A 15669-nucleotide genomic window follows, 5' to 3' on the forward strand; every position below is an offset into this window, starting at 1 on the left:
GAAACAAAAGTCACCAGGCCAGGTTCCTGATGTCAGTTTGCAGGAGGCACTAGGCACTGTCAAACCAGCCACAGTTGCCTGTGGGGGCGCCTTGCATCTGAGAGATATCCTGATCCGTGCAGAATTTCAGCAGGCATCTAGCCACTCCGGGCTACGGGGCTCAGAAGTGGAACGATGGCCTTGCCCCAGAGAAACAAAGTCACCAGGCCAGGTTCCTGATGTCAGTTTGCAGGAGGCACTTGGCACTGTCAAACCAACCACAGTTGCCTGTGGAGGCCCCTTGCATCTGGGAGGTATCCTGATCCGTTCGGAATTTCAGCAGGCAGCCGGCCACTCCGGGCCACCAGGCCCAGGACACGAGCCATAGCCTTTCCCCTGGGAAACAAAAGTCACCATTCCAGGTTCCTGATGTCAGTTTGCAGAAGGCGCTAGGCACTGTCAAACCAACCACAGTTGCCTGTGGGGGCCCCTTGCATCTGGGAGACATCCTGATCTGTTCGGAATTTCAGCAGGCAGCCGGCCACTCCATGCCACCGGGCACTGGACATGAATCATGGCGTTTCCCCAGAGAAACAAAAGTCAGCAGGCCAGGTTCCTGATGTCAGTTTGCAGGAGGCACTTGGCACTGTCAAACCAGCCACAGGTGCCTGTGGGGGCGCCTTGCATCTGAGAGATATCCTGATCCGTGCAGAATTTCAGCAGGCATCTAGCCACTCCGGGCTACGGGGCTCAGAACTGGAACGATGGCCTTGCCCCAGAGAAACAAAGTCACCAGGCCACGTTCCTGATGTCAGTTTGCAGGAGGCACTTGGCACTGTCAAACCAGCCACAGGTGCCTGTGGGGGCCCCTTGCATCTGGGAGGTATCCTGATCCGTTCGGAATTTCAGCAGGCAGCCGGCCACTCCGGGCCACCGGGCCCAGGACACGAGCCATAGCCTTTCCCCTGGGAAACAAAAGTCACCAGGCCAGGTTCCTGATGTCAGTTTGCAGAAGGCGCTTGGCACTGTCAAACCAACCACAGTTGCCTGTGGGGGCCCCTTGCATCTGGGAGACATCCTGATCTGTTCGGAATTTCAGCAGGCAGCCGGCCACTCCATGCCACCGGGCACTGGACATGAATCATGGCGTTTCCCCAGAGAAACAAAAGTCAGCAGGCCAGGTTCCTGATGTCAGTTTGCAGGAGGCGCTTGGCACTGTCAAACCAGCCACAGGTGCCTGTAGGGGCCCCTTGCATCTGGGAGGTATCCTGATCCGTTCGGAATTTCAGCAGGCAGCCGGCCACTCCGGGCCAACGGGCCCAGGACACGAGCCATAGCCTTTCCCCTGGGAAACAAAAGTCACCAGGCCAGGTCACTGATGTCAGTTTGCAGGAGGCACTTGGCACTGTCAAACTACCAACAGTTGCCTGTGGGGGCAGCTTGCATCTGGGAGCTATCCTCAACCGTGAGGAATTTCAACAGGCAGCCGGCCACTCCAGGCCGCCGTGCACTGGACACGAACGATGGCCTTTCCCCAGAGAAACAAAGCTCCCCCGGCCAGGTTGCTGATGTCAGTTTGCAGGAGGCACTTGGCACTGTCAAACCAGCCACAGTTGCCTGTGCGGATTCCGTTCATCTGGGAGGTATCCTCAACCGTGAGGAATTTCAGCTGGCGGCCGGCCACTACTCGCCACCAAGCCCTGCACAGGAACCATGGCCTTTCCCCTGAGAAACAAAAGTCACCAGGCCAGGTTCCTGATGTCAGTTTGCAGGAGGCACTTGGCACTGTCAAACCAGCCACAGTTGCCTGTGGGGGCATCTTGCATCCTTGTGGTATCCTCATCCGTTCGGAATTTCAGCAGGCAGCCGGCCACTCCAGGCCACCGGGCCCTGTACAGGAACCATGGCCATTCCCCAGAGAAACAAAAGTCACCAGGCCAGGTTCCTGATGTCAGTTTGCAGGAGGCACTTGGCACTGTCAAACCAGCCACAGGTGCCTGTGGGGGCCCCTTGCATCTGGGCGGTATCCTGATCCGTTCGGAATTTCAGCAGGCAGCCGGCCACTCCGGGCCAACGGGCCCAGGACACGAGCCATAGCCTTTCCCCTGGGAAACAAAAGTCACCATGCCAGGTTCCTGATGTCAGTTTGCAGAAGGCGCTTGGCACTGTCAAACCAACCACAGTTGCCTGTGGGGGCCCCTTGCATCTGGGAGGTATCCTGATCCGTTCGGAATTTCAGCAGGCAGCCAGCCACTCCGGGCCACCGGGCACTGGACATGAATCATGGCGTTTCCCCAGAGAAACAAAAGTCACCAGGCCAGGTTCCTGATGTCAGTTTGCAGGAGGCACTTGGCACTGTTAAACCAGCCACTGTTGCCTGTGGGGGCACCTTGCATCTCGGAGGTATCCTAAATCGTGAGGAATTTCATCAGGCGACCGGCCACTACTTGCCACGAGGCCCTGAACACATACCATGGCATTTCCCCTGAGAAGCAAAAGGCACCAGGCCAGGTTCCTGATGTCAGTTTGCAGGAGGCACTTGGCACTGTTAAACCAGCCGCAGGCGCCTGTGGTGGTACCTTTGGTCTGGGAGGCATCCTGATCCGTGCGGAATTTCAACAGACAGCCGGTCAATCCAGGCCACCCGGCCCTGGACTTGAACCATGGCCTTTCCCCAGAGAAACAAAAGTCACCAGGCCAGGTTCCTGATGTCAGTTTGCAGAAGGCGCTTGGCACTGTCAAACCAACCACAGTTGCCTGTGGGGGCCCCTTGCATCTGGGAGGTATCCTGATCCGTTCGGAATTTCAGCAGGCAGCCGGCCACTCCGGGCCACCAGGCCCAGGACACGAGCCATAGCCTTTCCCCTGGGAAACAAAAGTCACCATGCCAGGTTCCTGATGTCAGTTTGCAGAAGGCGCTTGGCACTGTCAAACCAACCACAGTTGCCTGTGGGGGCCCCTTGCATCTGGGAGACATCCTGATCTGTTCGGAATTTCAGCAGGCAGCCGGCCACTCCATGCCACCGGGCACTGGACATGAATCATGGCGTTTCCCCAGAGAAACAAAAGTCAGCAGGCCAGGTTCCTGATGTCAGTTTGCAGGAGACGCTTGGCACTGTCAAACCAGCCACAGGTGCCTGTAGGGGCCCCTTGCATCTGGGAGGTATCCTGATCCGTTCGGAATTTCAGCAGGCAGCCGGCCACTCCGGGCCAACGGGCCCAGGACACGAGCCATAGCCTTTCCCCTGGGAAACAAAAGTCACCAGGCCAGGTCACTGATGTCAGTTTGCAGGAGGCACTTGGCACTGTCAAACTACCAACAGTTGCCTGTGGGGGCAGCTTGCATCTGGGAGCTATCCTCAACCGTGAGGAATTTCAACAGGCAGCCGGCCACTCCAGGCCGCCGTGCACTGGACACGAACGATGGCCTTTCCCCAGAGAAACAAAGCTCCCCCGGCCAGGTTGCTGATGTCAGTTTGCAGGAGGCACTTGGCACTGTCAAACCAGCCACAGTTGCCTGTGCGGATTCCGTTCATCTGGGAGGTATCCTCAACCGTGAGGAATTTCAGCTGGCGGCCGGCCACTACTCGCCACCAAGCCCTGCACAGGAACCATGGCCTTTCCCCTGAGAAACAAAAGTCACCAGGCCAGGTTCCTGATGTCAGTTTGCAGGAGGCACTTGGCACTGTCAAACCAGCCACAGTTGCCTGTGGGGGCATCTTGCATCCTTGTGGTATCCTCATCCGTTCGGAATTTCAGCAGGCAGCCGGCCACTCCAGGCCACCGGGCCCTGTACAGGAACCATGGCCATTCCCCAGAGAAACAAAAGTCACCAGGCCAGGTTCCTGATGTCAGTTTGCAGGAGGCACTTGGCACTGTCAAACCAGCCACAGGTGCCTGTGGGGGCCCCTTGCATCTGGGCGGTATCCTGATCCGTTCGGAATTTCAGCAGGCAGCCGGCCACTCCGGGCCACCAGGCCCAGGACACGAGCCATAGCCTTTCCCCTGGGAAACAAAAGTCACCATGCCAGGTTCCTGATGTCAGTTTGCAGAAGGCGCTTGGCACTGTCAAACCAACCACAGTTGCCTGTGGGGGCCCCTTGCATCTGGGAGGTATCCTGATCCGTTCGGAATTTCAGCAGGCAGCCAGCCACTCCGGGCCACCGGGCACTGGACATGAATCATGGCGTTTCCCCAGAGAAACAAAAGTCACCAGGCCAGGTTCCTGATGTCAGTTTGCAGGAGGCACTTGGCACTGTTAAACCAGCCACTGTTGCCTGTGGGGGCACCTTGCATCTCGGAGGTATCCTAAATCGTGAGGAATTTCATCAGGCGACCGGCCACTACTTGCCACTAGGCCCTGAACACATACCATGGCATTTCCCCTGAGAAGCAAAAGGCACCAGGCCAGGTTCCTGATGTCAGTTTGCAGGAGGCACTTGGCACTGTTAAACCAGCCGCAGGCGCCTGTGGTGGTACCTTTGGTCTGGGAGGCATCCTGATCCGTGCGGAATTTCAACAGACAGCCGGTCAATCCAGGCCACCCGGCCCTGGACTTGAACCATGGCCTTTCCCCAGAGAAACAAAAGTCACCAGGCCAGGTTCCTGATGTCAGTTTGCAGAAGGCGCTTGGCACTGTCAAACCAACCACAGTTGCCTGTGGGGGCCCCTTGCATCTGGGAGGTATCCTGATCCGTTCGGAATTTCAGCAGGCAGCCGGCCACTCCGGGCCACCTGGCCCAGGACACGAGCCATAGCCTTTCCCCTGGGAAACAAAAGTCACCATGCCAGGTTCCTGATGTCAGTTTGCAGAAGGCGCTTGGCACTGTCAAACCAACCACAGTTGCCTGTGGGGGCCCCTTGCATCTGGGAGACATCCTGATCTGTTCGGAATTTCAGCAGGCAGCCGGCCACTCCATGCCACCGGGCACTGGACATGAATCATGGCGTTTCCCCAGAGAAACAAAAGTCAGCAGGCCAGGTTCCTGATGTCAGTTTGCAGGAGGCACTTGGCACTGTCAAACCAGCCACAGGTGCCTGTGGGGCCGCCTTGCATCTGAGAGATATCCTGATCCGTGCAGAATTTCAGCAGGCATCTAGCCACTCCGGGCTACGGGGCTCAGAAGTGGAACGATGGCCTTGCCCCAGAGAAACAAAGTCACCAGGCCACGTTCCTGATGTCAGCTTGCAGGAGGCACTTGGCACTGTCAAACCAGCCACTGGTGCCTGTGGGGGCCACTTGCATCTGGGAGGTATCCTGATCCGTTCGGAATTTCAGCAGGCAGCCGGCCACTCCGGGCCACCGGGCCCAGGACACGAGCCATAGCCTTTCCCCTGGGAAACAAAAGTCACCATGCCAGGTTCCTGATGTCAGTTTGCAGGAGGCACTTGGCACTGTCAAACCAACCACAGTTGCCTGTGGGGGCCCCTTGCATCTGGGAGACATCCTGATCCGTTCGGAATTTCAGCAGGCAGCCGGCCACTCCATGCCACCGGGCACTGGACATGAATCATGGCGTTTCCCCAGAGAAACAAAAGTCAGCAGGCCAGGTTCCTGATGTCAGTTTGCAGGAGGCACTTGGCACTGTCAAACCAGCCACAGGTGCCTGTGGGGGCCCCTTGCATCTGGGAGGTATCCTCAACCGTGAGGAATTTCAGCAGGCAGCCGGCCACTCCGGGCCAACGGGCCCAGGACACGAGCCATAGCCTTTCCCCTGGGAAACAAAAGTCACCAGGCCAGGTCACTGATGTCAGTTTGCAGGAGGCACTTGGCACTGTCAAACTACCAACAGTTGCCTGTGGGGGCAGCTTGCATCTGGGAGCTATCCTCAACCGTGAGGAATTTCAACAGGCAGCCGGCCACTCCAGGCCGCCGTGCACTGGACACGAACGATGGCCTTTCCCCAGAGAAACAAAGCTCCCCCGGCCAGGTTGCTGATGTCAGTTTGCAGGAGGCACTTGGCACTGTCAAACCAGCCACAGTTGCCTGTGCGGATTCCGTTCATCTGGGAGGTATCCTCAACCGTGAGGAATTTCAGCTGGCGGCCGGCCACTACTCGCCACCAAGCCCTGCACAGGAACCATGGCCTTTCCCCTGAGAAACAAAAGTCACCAGGCCAGGTTCCTGATGTCAGTTTGCAGGAGGCACTTGGCACTGTCAAACCAGCCACAGTTGCCTGTGGGGGCATCTTGCATCCTTGTGGTATCCTCATCCGTTCGGAATTTCAGCAGGCAGCCGGCCACTCCAGGCCACCGGGCCCTGTACAGGAACCATGGCCATTCCCCAGAGAAACAAAAGTCACCAGGCCAGGTTCCTGATGTCAGTTTGCAGGAGGCACTTGGCACTGTCAAACCAGCCACAGGTGCCTGTGGGGGCCCCTTGCATCTGGGCGGTATCCTGATCCGTTCGGAATTTCAGCAGGCAGCCGGCCACTCCGGGCCACCAGGCCCAGGACACGAGCCATAGCCTTTCCCCTGGGAAACAAAAGTCACCATGCCAGGTTCCTGATGTCAGTTTGCAGAAGGCGCTTGGCACTGTCAAACCAACCACAGTTGCCTGTGGGGGCCCCTTGCATCTGGGAGGTATCCTGATCCGTTCGGAATTTCAGCAGGCAGCCAGCCACTCCGGGCCACCGGGCACTGGACATGAATCATGGCGTTTCCCCAGAGAAACAAAAGTCACCAGGCCAGGTTCCTGATGTCAGTTTGCAGGAGGCACTTGGCACTGTTAAACCAGCCACTGTTGCCTGTGGGGGCACCTTGCATCTCGGAGGTATCCTAAATCGTGAGGAATTTCATCAGGCGACCGGCCACTACTTGCCACTAGGCCCTGAACACATACCATGGCATTTCCCCTGAGAAGCAAAAGGCACCAGGCCAGGTTCCTGATGTCAGTTTGCAGGAGGCACTTGGCACTGTTAAACCAGCCGCAGGCGCCTGTGGTGGTACCTTTGGTCTGGGAGGCATCCTGATCCGTGCGGAATTTCAACAGACAGCCGGTCAATCCAGGCCACCCGGCCCTGGACTTGAACCATGGCCTTTCCCCAGAGAAACAAAAGTCACCAGGCCAGGTTCCTGATGTCAGTTTGCAGAAGGCGCTTGGCACTGTCAAACCAACCACAGTTGCCTGTGGGGGCCCCTTGCATCTGGGAGGTATCCTGATCCGTTCGGAATTTCAGCAGGCAGCCGGCCACTCCGGGCCACCTGGCCCAGGACACGAGCCATAGCCTTTCCCCTGGGAAACAAAAGTCACCATGCCAGGTTCCTGATGTCAGTTTGCAGAAGGCGCTTGGCACTGTCAAACCAACCACAGTTGCCTGTGGGGGCCCCTTGCATCTGGGAGACATCCTGATCTGTTCGGAATTTCAGCAGGCAGCCGGCCACTCCATGCCACCGGGCACTGGACATGAATCATGGCGTTTCCCCAGAGAAACAAAAGTCAGCAGGCCAGGTTCCTGATGTCAGTTTGCAGGAGGCACTTGGCACTGTCAAACCAGCCACAGGTGCCTGTGGGGCCGCCTTGCATCTGAGAGATATCCTGATCCGTGCAGAATTTCAGCAGGCATCTAGCCACTCCGGGCTACGGGGCTCAGAAGTGGAACGATGGCCTTGCCCCAGAGAAACAAAGTCACCAGGCCACGTTCCTGATGTCAGCTTGCAGGAGGCACTTGGCACTGTCAAACCAGCCACTGGTGCCTGTGGGGGCCACTTGCATCTGGGAGGTATCCTGATCCGTTCGGAATTTCAGCAGGCAGCCGGCCACTCCGGGCCACCGGGCCCAGGACACGAGCCATAGCCTTTCCCCTGGGAAACAAAAGTCACCATGCCAGGTTCCTGATGTCAGTTTGCAGGAGGCACTTGGCACTGTCAAACCAACCACAGTTGCCTGTGGGGGCCCCTTGCATCTGGGAGGTATCCTGATCCGTTCGGAATTTCAGCAGGCAGCCGGCCACTCCGGGCCACCGGGCCCAGGACACGAGCCATAGCCTTTCCCCTGGGAAACAAAAGTCACCATTCCAGGTTCCTGATGTCAGTTTGCAGAAGGCGCTTGGCACTGTCAAACCAACCACAGCTGCCTGTGGGGGCCCCTTGCATCTGGGAGACATCCTGATCTGTTCGGAATTTCAGCAGGCAGCCGGCCACTCCAGGCCACGGGGCACTTGACACGAAACATGGCCATTCCCCAGAGAAACAAAAGTCAGCAGGCCAGGTTCCTGATGTCAGTTTGCAGGAGGCACTTGGCACTGTCAAACCAGCCACAGGTGCCTGTGGGGGCGCCTTGCATCTGAGAGATATCCTGATCCGTGCAGAATTTCAGCAGGCATCTAGCCACTCCGGGCTACGGGGCTCAGAAGTGGAACGATGGCCTTGCCCCAGAGAAACAAAGTCACCAGGCCAGGTTCCTGATGTCAGTTTGCAGGAGGCACTTGGCACTGTCAAACCAGCCACAGGTGCCTGTGGGGGCCCCTTGCATCTGGGAGGTATCCTGATCCGTTCGGAATTTCAGCAGGCAGCCGGCCACTCCGGGCCACCGGGCCCAGGACACGAGCCATAGCCTTTCCCCTGGGAAACAAAAGTCACCATGCCAGGTTCCTGATGTCAGTTTGCAGAAGGCGCTTGGCACTGTCAAACCAACCACAGTTGCCTGTGGGGGCCCCTTGCATCTGGGAGACATCCTGATCTGTTCGGAATTTCAGCAGGCAGCCGGCCACTCCATGCCACCGGGCACTGGACATGAATCATGGCGTTTCCCCAGAGAAACAAAAGTCAGCAGGCCAGGTTCCTGATGTCAGTTTGCAGGAGGCGCTTGGCACTGTCAAACCAGCCACAGGTGCCTGTGGGGGCCCCTTGCATCTGGGAGGTATCCTGATCCGTTCGGAATTTCAGCAGGCAGCCGGCCACTCCGGGCCAACGGGCCCAGGACACGAGCCATAGCCTTTCCCCTGGGAAACAAAAGTCACCAGGCCAGGTCACTGATGTCAGTTTGCAGGAGGCACTTGGCACTGTCAAACTACCAACAGTTGCCTGTGGGGGCAGCTTGCATCTGGGAGCTATCCTCAACCGTGAGGAATTTCAACAGGCAGCCGGCCACTCCAGGCCGCCGTGCACTGGACACGAACGATGGCCTTTCCCCAGAGAAACAAAGCTCCCCCGGCCAGGTTGCTGATGTCAGTTTGCAGGAGGCACTTGGCACTGTCAAACCAGCCACAGTTGCCTGTGCGGATTCCGTTCATCTGGGAGGTATCCTCAACCGTGAGGAATTTCAGCTGGCGGCCGGCCACTACTCGCCACCAAGCCCTGCACAGGAACCATGGCCTTTCCCCTGAGAAACAAAAGTCACCAGGCCAGGTTCCTGATGTCAGTTTGCAGGAGGCACTTGGCACTGTCAAACCAGCCACAGTTGCCTGTGGGGGCATCTTGCATCCTTGTGGTATCCTCATCCGTTCGGAATTTCAGCAGGCAGCCGGCCACTCCAGGCCACCGGGCCCTGTACAGGAACCATGGCCATTCCCCAGAGAAACAAAAGTCACCAGGCCAGGTTCCTGATGTCAGTTTGCAGGAGGCACTTGGCACTGTCAAACCAGCCACAGGTGCCTGTGGGGGCCCCTTGCATCTGGGCGGTATCCTGATCCGTTCGGAATTTCAGCAGGCAGCCGGCCACTCCGGGCCAACGGGCCCAGGACACGAGCCATAGCCTTTCCTCTGGGAAACAAAAGTCACCATGCCAGGTTCCTGATGTCAGTTTGCAGAAGGCGCTTGGCACTGTCAAACCAACCACAGTTGCCTGTGGGGGCCCCTTGCATCTGGGAGGTATCCTGATCCGTTCGGAATTTCAGCAGGCAGCCAGCCACTCCGGGCCACCGGGCACTGGACATGAATCATGGCGTTTCCCCAGAGAAACAAAAGTCACCAGGCCAGGTTCCTGATGTCAGTTTGCAGGAGGCACTTGGCACTGTTAAACCAGCCACTGTTGCCTGTGGGGGCACCTTGCATCTCGGAGGTATCCTAAATCGTGAGGAATTTCATCAGGCGACCGGCCACTACTTGCCACTAGGCCCTGAACACATACCATGGCATTTCCCCTGAGAATCAAAAGGCACCAGGCCAGGTTCCTGATGTCAGTTTGCAGGAGGCACTTGGCACTGTTAAACCAGCCGCAGGCGCCTGTGGTGGTACCTTTGGTCTGGGAGGCATCCTGATCCGTGCGGAATTTCAACAGACAGCCGGTCAATCCGGGCCACCCGGCCCTGGACTTGAACCATGGCCTTTCCCCAGAGAAACAAAAGTCACCAGGCCAGGTTCCTGATGTCAGTTTGCAGAAGGCGCTTGGCACTGTCAAACCAACCACAGTTGCCTGTGGGGGCCCCTTGCATCTGGGAGGTATCCTGATCCGTTCGGAATTTCAGCAGGCAGCCGGCCACTCCGGGCCACCAGGCCCAGGACGCGAGCCATAGCCTTTCCCCTGGGAAACAAAAGTCACCATGCCAGGTTCCTGATGTCAGTTTGCAGAAGGCGCTTGGCACTGTCAAACCAACCACAGTTGCCTGTGGGGGCCCCTTGCATCTGGGAGACATCCTGATCTGTTCGGAATTTCAGCAGGCAGCCGGCCACTCCATGCCACCGGGCACTGGACATGAATCATGGCGTTTCCCCAGAGAAACAAAAGTCAGCAGGCCAGGTTCCTGATGTCAGTTTGCAGGAGGCACTTGGCACTGTCAAACCAGCCACAGGTGCCTGTGGGGCCGCCTTGCATCTGAGAGATATCCTGATCCGTGCAGAATTTCAGCAGGCATCTAGCCACTCCGGGCTACGGGGCTCAGAAGTGGAACGATGGCCTTGCCCCAGAGAAACAAAGTCACCAGGCCACGTTCCTGATGTCAGTTTGCAGGAGGCACTTGGCACTGTCAAACCAGCCACTGGTGCCTGTGGGGGCCCCTTGCATCTGGGAGGTATCCTGATCCGTTCGGAATTTCAGCAGGCAGCCGGCCACTCCGGGCCACCGGGCCCAGGACACGAGCCATAGCCTTTCCCCTGGGAAACAAAAGTCACCATGCCAGGTTCCTGATGTCAGTTTGCAGGAGGCACTTGGCACTGTCAAACCAACCACAGTTGCCTGTGGGGGCCCCTTGCATCTGGGAGGTATCCTGATCCGTTCGGAATTTCCGCAGGCAGCCGGCCACTCCGGGCCACCGGGCCCAGGACACGAGCCATAGCCTTTCCCCTGGGAAACAAAAGTCACCATGCCAGGTTCCTGATGTCAGTTTGCAGAAGGCGCTTGGCACTGTCAAACCAACCACAGCTGCCTGTGGGGGCCCCTTGCATCTGGGAGACATCCTGATCTGTTCGGAATTTCAGCAGGCAGCCGGCCACTCCATGCCACCGGGCACTGGACATGAATCATGGCGTTTCCCCAGAGAAACAAAAGTCAGCAGGCCAGGTTCCTGATGTCAGTTTGCAGGAGGCACTTGGCACTGTCAAACCAGCCACAGGTGCCTGTGGGGGCCCCTTGCATCTGGGAGGTATCCTCAACCGTGAGGAATTTCAGCAGGCAGCCGGCCACTCCGGGCCAACGGGCCCAGGACACGAGCCATAGCCTTTCCCCTGGGAAACAAAAGTCACCAGGCCAGGTCACTGATGTCAGTTTGCAGGAGGCACTTGGCACTGTCAAACTACCAACAGTTGCCTGTGGGGGCAGCTTGCATCTGGGAGCTATCCTCAACCGTGAGGAATTTCAACAGGCAGCCGGCCACTCCAGGCCGCCGTGCACTGGACACGAACGATGGCCTTTCCCCAGAGAAACAAAGCTCCCCCGGCCAGGTTGCTGATGTCAGTTTGCAGGAGGCACTTGGCACTGTCAAACCAGCCACAGTTGCCTGTGCGGATTCCGTTCATCTGGGAGGTATCCTCAACCGTGAGGAATTTCAGCTGGCGGCCGGCCACTACTCGCCACCAAGCCCTGCACAGGAACCATGGCCTTTCCCCTGAGAAACAAAAGTCACCAGGCCAGGTTCCTGATGTCAGTTTGCAGGAGGCACTTGGCACTGTCAAACCAGCCACAGTTGCCTGTGGGGGCATCTTGCATCCTTGTGGTATCCTCATCCGTTCGGAATTTCAGCAGGCAGCCGGCCACTCCAGGCCACCGGGCCCTGTACAGGAACCATGGCCATTCCCCAGAGAAACAAAAGTCACCAGGCCAGGTTCCTGATGTCAGTTTGCAGGAGGCACTTGGCACTGTCAAACCAGCCACAGGTGCCTGTGGGGGCCCCTTGCATCTGGGCGGTATCCTGATCCGTTCGGAATTTCAGCAGGCAGCCGGCCACTCCGGGCCACCAGGCCCAGGACACGAGCCATAGCCTTTCCCCTGGGAAACAAAAGTCACCAGGCCAGGTTCCTGATGTCAGTTTGCAGAAGGCGCTTGGCACTGTCAAACCAACCACAGTTGCCTGTGGGGGCCCCTTGCATCTGGGAGGCATCCTGATCCGTTCGGAATTTCAGCAGGCAGCCAGCCACTCCGGGCCACCGGGCACTGGACATGAATCATGGCGTTTCCCCAGAGAAACAAAAGTCACCAGGCCAGGTTCCTGATGTCAGTTTGCAGGAGGCACTTGGCACTGTTAAACCAGCCACTGTTGCCTGTGGGGGCACCTTGCATCTCGGAGGTATCCTAAATCGTGAGGAATTTCATCAGGCGACCGGCCACTACTTGCCACTAGGCCCTGAACACATACCATGGCATTTCCACTGAGAAGCAAAAGGCACCAGGCCAGGTTCCTGATGTCAGTTTGCAGGAGGCACTTGGCACTGTTAAACCAGCCGCAGGCGCCTGTGGTGGTACCTTTGGTCTGGGAGGCATCCTGATCCGTGCGGAATTTCAACAGACAGCCGGTCAATCCGGGCCACCCGGCCCTGGACTTGAACCATGGCCTTTCCCCAGAGAAACAAAAGTCACCAGGCCAGGTTCCTGATGTCAGTTTGCAGGAGGCACTTGGCACTGTCAAACCAGCCACAGGTGCCTGTGGGGGCCCCTTGCATCTGGGAGGTATCCTGATCCGTTTGGAATTTCAGCAGGCATCCGGCCACTCCGGGCCACCGGGCCCAGGACACTAGCCATAGCCTTTCCCCTGGGAAACAAAAGTCACCATGCCAGGTTCCTGATGTCAGTTTGCAGAAGGCACTTGGCACTGTCAAACCAACCACAGTTGCCTGTGGGGGCCCCTTGCATCTGGGAGGCATCCTGATCCGTTCGGAATTTCAGCAGGCAGCCGGCCACTCCATGTCACCGGGCACTGGACATGAATCATGGCGTTTCCCCAGAGAAACAAAAGTCACCAGGCCAGGTTCCTGATGTCAGTTTGCAGGAGGCATTTGGCACTGTTAAACCAGCCACTGTTGCCTGTGGGGGCACCTTGCATCTCGGAGGTATCCTAAATTGTGAGGAATTTCAGCAGACGACCGGCCACTACTGGCCACTAGGCCCTGGACACAAACCATGGCATTTCCCCTGAGAAGCAAAAGGCACCAGGCCAGGTTCCTGATGTCAGTTTGCAGGAGGCACTTGGCACTGTCAAACCAGCCACAGTTGCCTATGGGGGCACCTTGCATCTGGGAGCTATCCTCAACCGTGAGGACTTTCAGCAGGCGCCCGGCCACTACTCGCCACAGAGCCCTGCACAGGAACCATGGCCTTTCCCCAGAAAAACAAAACTCAGCAGGCCAGGTTCCTGATGTCAGTTTGCAGGAGGCACTTGGCACTGTCAAACCAGCCACAGTTGCCTGTGGGGGCATCTTGCATCCTTGTGGTATCCTCATCCGTGCGGAATTTCAGCAGGCGGACGGCCACTCCAGGCCACCGGGCACTGGACACGAACGATGGCCTTTCCCCAGAGAAACGAAAGTCACCAGGCCAGATTCCTGATGTCAGTTTGCAGGAGGCACTTGGCACTGTCAAACCAGCCACAGTTGCCTGTGGGGGCACCTTGCATCAAGGCTGTATACTGATCCGTTCGGAATTTCCGCAGGCATCCAGCCATTCCGGTCCACCGTGCCCTGGACATGAACCATGACCTTTCCCCAGAGAAACAAAACTCACCAGGCCAGGTTCCTGATGTCAGTTTGCAGGAGGCACCTGGCACTGTCAAACCAGCCACAGTTGCCTGTGGTGTTACCTTAGGTCTGGGAGGCATCCTCATCCGTTCGGAATTTCAACAGACAGCCGGCCAATCCGGGCCACCGTGCCCTGGACTTGAACTATGGCCTTTCCCCAGAGAAACAGAAGTCACCAGGCCAGGTTCCTGATGTCAGTTTGCAGGAGGCACTTGGCACTGTCAAACCAGCCACAGTTGCCTGTGGGGGCCCCTTGCATCTGGGAGCTATCCTGATCCGTTCGGAATTTCAGCAGGCAGCCGGCCACTGCGGGCCGCCGTGCACTGGACACGAACGATGGCCTTTCCCCTGAGAAACAAAACTCCCCCGGCCAGGTTGCTGATGTCAGTTTGCAGGAGGCACTTGGCACTGTCAAACCAGCCACAGTTGCCTGTGCGGGCTCCTTTCATCTGGGAGGTATCCTCAACCGTGAGGAATTTCAGCTGGCGGCCGGCCACTACTAGCCACCAAGCCCTGCACAGGAACCATGGCCTTTCCCCAGAGAAACAAAACTCACCAGGCCAGGTTCCTGATGTCAGTTTGCAGGAGGCACTTGGCACTGTCAAACCAGCCACAGTTGCCTGTGGGGGCATCTTGCATCCTTGTGGTATCCTCATACGTGCGGAATTTCAGCAGGCAGCCGGCCACTCCAGGCCACGGGGCACTTGACACGAAACATGGCCATTCCCCAGAGAAACAAAAGTCACCATGCCAGGTTCCTGATGTCAGTTTGCAGGAGGCACTTGGCACTGTCAAAACAGCCACAGGCGCCTGTGGTGGTACCTTTGGTCTGGGAGGCATCCTGATCCGTGCGGAATTTCAACAGACAGCCGGTCAATCAGGGCCACCCGGCCCTGGACTTGAACCATGGCCTTTCCCCAGAGAAACAAAAGTCACCAGGCCAGGTTCCTGATGTCAGTTTGCAGGAGGCACTTGGCACTGTCAAACCAGCCACAGGTGCCTGTGGGGGCCCCTTGCATCTGGGAGGTATCCTGATCCGTTCGGAATTTCAGTAGGCAGCCGGCCACTCCATGCCACCGGGCACTGGACATGAATCATGGCGTTTCCCCAGAGAAACGAAAGACAGCAGGCCAGGTTCCTGATGTCAGTTTGCAGGAGGCACTTGGCACTGTTAAACCAGCCACTGGTGCCTGTGGGGGAATTTGCTTCTAGGTGGTATCCTCATCTGTGCGGAATTTCAGCAGGCAGCCGGCCACTCCAGGCCACCGGGCACTGGACATGAACCATGGCCTTTCCCCAGAGAAACAAAAGTCACCAGGCCAGGTCACTGATGTCAGTTTGCAGGAGGCACTTGGCACTGTCAAACTACCAACAGTTGCCTGTGGGGGCCCCTTGCATCTGGGAGCTATCCTCAACCGTGAGGAATTTCAGCAGGCAGCCGGCCACTCCAGGCCGCCGTGCACTGGACACGAACGATGGCCTTTCCCCAGAGAAACAAAACTCCATCAGCCAGGTTGCTGATGTCAGTTTGTAGGAGGCACTTGGCACTGTCAAACCAGCCACAGTTGCCTGTGCGGGCTCCTTTCA

Source organism: Passer domesticus, chromosome 4 (genome assembly GCF_036417665.1).
Source record: "Passer domesticus isolate bPasDom1 chromosome 4, bPasDom1.hap1, whole genome shotgun sequence".
Taxonomy (NCBI): Eukaryota; Metazoa; Chordata; class Aves; order Passeriformes; family Passeridae; genus Passer; species Passer domesticus.